Source organism: Peromyscus californicus, unplaced genomic scaffold (assembly GCF_007827085.1).
Source record: "Peromyscus californicus insignis strain IS unplaced genomic scaffold, ASM782708v3 Scaffold_17__1_contigs__length_78620276, whole genome shotgun sequence".
Classification (NCBI taxonomy): Eukaryota; Metazoa; Chordata; class Mammalia; order Rodentia; family Cricetidae; genus Peromyscus; species Peromyscus californicus.
The window spans coordinates 67,682,121-67,688,120 of NW_026294469.1; positions in this window are offsets into that span (position 1 = coordinate 67,682,121).

Below are 6,000 nucleotides of genomic sequence, written 5' to 3' on the forward strand. Positions count from 1 at the left end.
TGACTTCCTTCTGTGATGAACAGCAATGTGGAAGTGTAAGTCAAATAAACCCTTTCCTCTCCAACTCGCTTCTTGGCCATGGTGTTCTGTCACAGAAATAGAATCTCTAACTAAGACAAATTGGTATCAGTTCAGTGGGGTATTGCTGTGACAGACCTGATCATGTTTTGAGGAGGATTGTGGAAGGACTCTGGAACTTGGGCTAGAAGAGCCATTGAGTGTTAAGAGCTCTGTGGGATGTTCTGAGCTTGGAAGATAAGAATGTTGAGAGCAATGCAGAAGATAAAGGCCTGGCTTGTGAAGTTTCAGAGGGAGGTTTAAAGACTCTATTGGGGCCACTTGTTATTTTAAATTCAGATTCTGTGTTTCTAGTTAGCTGGGGCTGAAGTATCAGCTGTGATTAACAAGATATCAGAACTACTAAAGTGAAGCCTTATGTGACTGGGACAATTGATGCTGGTCAGCTGGAGCTGAGAAATTAGCAGTGATTGAGAAGAGGCCAGCATCACTGGGGTGAAATCTTCTGGGAAGTGTTTGCTGAGAGCACAGAGAAGCTGTGTTCCAGAGGCGGCCAAGGTTGAACCTCCTGTTGGCAGCAGGACTTGGTAATGTGTAAGGGTCACCCAGGTGGTACTGGTTTTGAAGGCATGAAGGAGTCATGGAGAGCAGCTGAGGCTTGGCACTGTGAGAGGCCATTGGTGAAGGTGTGTCCTCAGTGGCAGTTTAAGGTCCAGGACTGAAGGGGTCATGTAAAGGACTTGAGACTTGGCACCATGAAGAGAGACTATGAGAGGCATTGATGAAAGAGCAGCCCATTTGCAACAGAAGAGCCCAGCATTTTGGAGATGCCAGTCCATAGGGTGACCACCAAGAACAGCAGCAGCAGTGGAGTGGAGCCAGCTGGGGCCTAGAAGACAAGCTGTGTGTGCTGCAAAGGGCAGAACCAGAGAAGTGACCCAAGCCCTTTGGAGGAGTCCAGAAGATGGTGAGTGGATCCCAGCCATTGGGCGGTTGGAACTGGTTTTGATTTGATTTGATTATGACTGTGCCCCCGATGTTTCCCTCTTGACATAAAAAAGTATTTTACTGGAGCCCACAGTTGAGAGACTGGATTTTAAAAGAGATTGTCTATTTTAAAGGGACTGAAATTTCAATATATTTGAATTTGTAAAGACTGTGGGACTTTTAAAGTTATTTATGTTTTAATGTGAGACCATGGGGATAAATAAGAAAGGAAGGGTTGTGGCTTGATAGTGATGTGTTTATATGTCAAGTTGACAATTTTTGGGGGGTTTGTGCATACGTGTGTTAAACTACTGGCTAGTTTTATATGTCACCTTGTCACAAGCTAGAGTCATCAGAGAGGAAGGAGCCTCCATGAGATCCAATTGTGAGGTATTTTCTCAATTAGCGATCAATGGGGGAAGGCCCAGCCCATGGTGGTGGTGCCATCCCTGGGCTGGTGGTCCTGGGTTCTATAAAAAGGTGGTAAGCAGCACCCCTCCATGACCTATTTCATTGCAGCAATAAAAACCCTAAGTAATACAGTGAGGTGGCATGCTCTAATGTAGCATTTTAAAGGAGAATTTAGCTGGTAGAACTACTGTGGCTTGAGATCCATCTTCATTTTTCTCCAATGCTGAATGGGCTCAGCATTGATTTTTAAAATTGTCCAAATGCTTTTGGTATGCCCTCAGCATTAGACTTTCCTGTGTCAGTTGAGAGGACATGCCTCCTCAGTGGGATGAGGATGCAAGCAGAACTCCTCTTGGGTTATGTCATTTTAATAGAAAATGCATCCAACTGAAGGAAGTGATAGGTGCCACAGTGGAGGAGTGGCTGTGCTCTATGGAGAGTTCAGGAACAATTCTAGAAATGTAGAATTTGGAAGCATGTTCTAGATGCAATGAGAAATCAATCACACACCAGATCATCAAGGTGACTTGATGTTCGACTTATTTAGGGAGTCCTTCCATCTCTCAACTCCTTACATTCTGCTTTGAGAAAATGAGAACTCTGAAGTCTTCTGAGGACCATGCCAGCCAAAGAAATCTTCACTTTTCTTTTCAATGCAAAAACAGGAGAGTCTCTGCCTCCGCAGGATGGAACATACTGGGAGCAGTCAGAGGGGAATGTGAAACTGTCCTTAAATGTAAGGGGGGAAAAAAACAGAGGAAGATAAAGACTTATTTGCATTTGCCCTGAGGATCATAACAACTCCAGTGAACTTGCCCAGTGAACTAAAGTTATAGGAAAAAAGATCTCAACTCAATATAAAGGAAAACACTGTGATGGCTCCTTGGATGAATTAATCACTGTACAAATCAGTGAGTCTCCTGTCCTAAGAAGTATGCCACAAATGACTGCATGCTTTTATTTTCCTTTCTCTCAATCCAAGACTTTGCACTGTACTTACCCTATCTTCACTGGATAAAATTATACCCAGAGCCCATTGTGTATTCAATAAACATTGCTTGTTTGTCAAAGCTACTTAACAAGGGATTGAGCAATCCTTTAGAAAGATATTGACATATTATTGTCCCCAGACAGATATCCAATTGCCTAGTGGATCCTGTGGAGATTCAGGAGGGAAAGAAGAACAGCCACCAATCCTGTTAGTACAGGTGTGGTTGAGCCAGCCCCAAAGATGTGAGCATGGGAGAGCTGCCCTCATTTCTCATCTGTCTTATGGTAGCATGGGTGGGGAAAAGAAGCCCTCCCCCGCCATCCATCAATACCTGGGGCAGATGAGAGAGCTGGCCTTGTGGTCATAAGAGTGGGAGAGCTATCCCAGATCCCCACCAGCTGTAACTCTCAGGAGAGCAGGCCCTGCACCTTGCCAGGGCAGCACAACAGCCCCAACCCTGTCAGTGGAGGAGTTCCAAAATTGTGAGCATGGGACAGCTATCCCCATTTCCCATCTGGCATACCAACCCTATAGCTGCCCAGGCCCAGAGCCAGAGCTAGGACTCAGCCTGTCCCAATACTCATCCCGTCTATGATCTGCTGCAGCACATGAAGGGACCTGTCCCACAGAACCAAAGCTGCAGGGCCTCCACAAAACAGGGCAGAAGTGGGATGTCTAGGAAGAGTCTAGTGGGGGCCTCAGCATCAAACATGTAGTGCAGACAGGGGCCTTGAACCAGACCAATGACTGTTTGCAATTAACACTTTCAAGTAGAAATGTATGGACTAAGGGGTATAGGACATGACTTGTTGAGTCATACTGCAGCTTCCATGACAAGATTTTTTAATTCCTTCCTTTTTTATTTTCTTCACTTTTTTCTCTTGAATTTTGTTTTATTCAAGAGTGTGATACAGGGTGAGAGGGCAGAAGTAAAGGGGCTGGGAATGAATGAGATCAAGATACATTCTATGTGAAAAACACATAGAATAAATAAATTTTATTAAAAAGAATAGCCATGTTCCTGTGAATTTGGAGTGGTAGCTATTTTTAAATTCTAGTATTTTAACTTGATAATGCCTAACCTTTGTTTTAGATGAATATTAACTCTGCATCATGAATGACCTGAAGAATGAATGAATCAAATTGATCAGTTGAAGATACTATGGAGAAGCAGAAATTATAACTGCTAGGGTAAAGCAGAGTATGGAATTTTAATTCTCTCTAGCTCAGCTTCCTCATCAATAAACTGAGCATCATAGCCTTGCCCAAAGCATAAATACCATCAAGAAATGTAGAGGAAATATAAGATGTAAAATGATATTATGATACTCAATGATGTGACTCAAATTCTGACTTTGATTGTTAAAATATGAGAGGATGGTTTAAATGATTCCTTGCAGATGCAGCCTTTCATTCTACTGCACCTAAAAGCCTTATCTTTCTCCCTATGGGAAGTAATAATGCAATTTCCACTCTTCGTGTCTCCCACCCTGGCTCCCCTTTAGAAGTACTGCCTTCTTCAGCCACTTCTTCTAAATCTATCGTGGTTGCTCAGTGTCAGTGGCAGGGAATGGAATGTAACTATCTCAGGACAACAGTGTACCTGGATCTCAATGTGTAGCCAACAATAATGGTTAGTTAGTAGTCAGAGATCCTTAGCAAGCACTGCAGACAGAGCTGGAATAGACGGCCACAGGACCAAACTCGAGAACTTATGCCTTCTCAGCTAGAAGAAAGTGACTTGAAAACACACATGGTTCACGGGGAGGGTCCACCAAGGTAGTGGTGGTTTTCACTCTTTGAAAGGCAACAAGGCCTGAGAATAACATTCTTTTGTGGTTTTGATTTGTGGCTCTTTGTCAACCTCATTTCACTGTGAGTTTTAGGGTGCATACAAATCTGTGGTGAGATTCGAAGTATTCCCAGCTCCTAACAGAAGTTTGGATGTACAGCTATCAGAAGTTTATGTTCATATCACTGGACAGCACAAGATCCTGGAGGAGATCTAGCAAGGACAGCAAGAGCAGAGGGAATTGGGCTCCTCCTCATGGCCAATGAAAACGAGGGATGCACAGCTGTAGATGCCTTGTGCTGATCCAGGGTTTTTTTTAAATAATGCAGGGAAAGTTCCTAGAAGGCAGATATAGAGGAATGATCAGACTCCATGGAAATCAGGAAGTTGCCAGGCCGCTCTCCCTAGTTCTCCCTCTCCCTCCACTTCTCTCTCCCCATAATCACACTGACTCTTGCCAGTGCTTCTTTCTATTATCTTGTTCCATCCTTTCAGAAACAGTCTTCCTCTGAAAGAACCTCCTTTTTCTCTCTTGATACCATTGGCCGACATCTGACTGTAGCTGTCCTAACCCTCTATGAAAACCTCCAAACAAGGTCCATGGAACTGAATTAGTTGGAGAAGCTCAAGCAAGTTGCACAGCCAGCAGTTATCAAAACTGGAACCCAAAATGCAGCAATCTGACTTCAGAGACAGCCCCTTTATCCATTCAGCCATTACAGCCATTCTTTTGCAAGACTACCTAGCCAGGAAGCCACAGAGAAGCTCCCAGGTGCTTCCTCTATCAATGCTCTAGAAGGTATTGAAGGAGCTTGATTCCTTCCTTCTAAGCTAGATGAATTAAGGCTGGGACTTCAAATGATAGTGCTAACAGGTTCGTTAGTTGTAGTTGGAAGTTTTCCTGTGTTCCAGCTGGCTGGCGGTCAGAACAAATCTCTCCTACTCATCTCCCCCAAGTAAGCATACAGAGGCTTATATTAATTATAACTGCTTGATCATTAGCTCAGGCTTATTGCTGACTAACCCTTACACTTAAATTAACCCATAATTCTTATCTATGTTTAGCCATATGGCTTGGTACCTTTTCTCAGTTATACCTTGTCATCTTGCTTCCCCTGTGTCTGGCTGATGACTCATGACTCAACCCTCCTCTTCCCAGAATTCTTCTTATCTGCTCAACCTGCCTATACTTCCTGCCTGGCTACTGGCTAATTAATGTTTTATTTATCAACCAATCAAAGCAACATACATTCACAACATACAGAATGGCATCCCACAGCATTTCCCCTTTTCTGTCTAATCAAAAAGGAAGGTTTTAACTTTAACATAGTAAAATTACATATAATAGAAGAGTTACCAAGAGGAACTACAGTTATAATATCTAGTCTATTTGTATTTGGCAAAATTAAAGAAAATATTCTATCCTATATTTGTGAGTCTAAAGGTTCATATCTAATTTATCTTTTATCATGACTAAGGAAAATTATAACTATTTAGTTTTCAACTATATCAAAGACCCCAGAAAGATATATTACCTAATTAAACAGAAAATGCACTGTAAGCAACTTCTAAAAATCTGGAATGATAGAGACATCTGGCTGCTTGGACTGTCACCCAAAGTTCTTCTGCAACATTGGGGCATCCATCTTCAGTCTAGAGTATCTCAGTCATTTTTCTGTGTCCTGTAGAATGTCTGGCAGTTTCTCCTGTGAAGCAGGAACCCGAAGGACCATCTCTCCTTGCAAAGTTCAGTGGTGACCTTTCTACGGGTCCTGTATGTCCAGTTTATACAACAATTTGT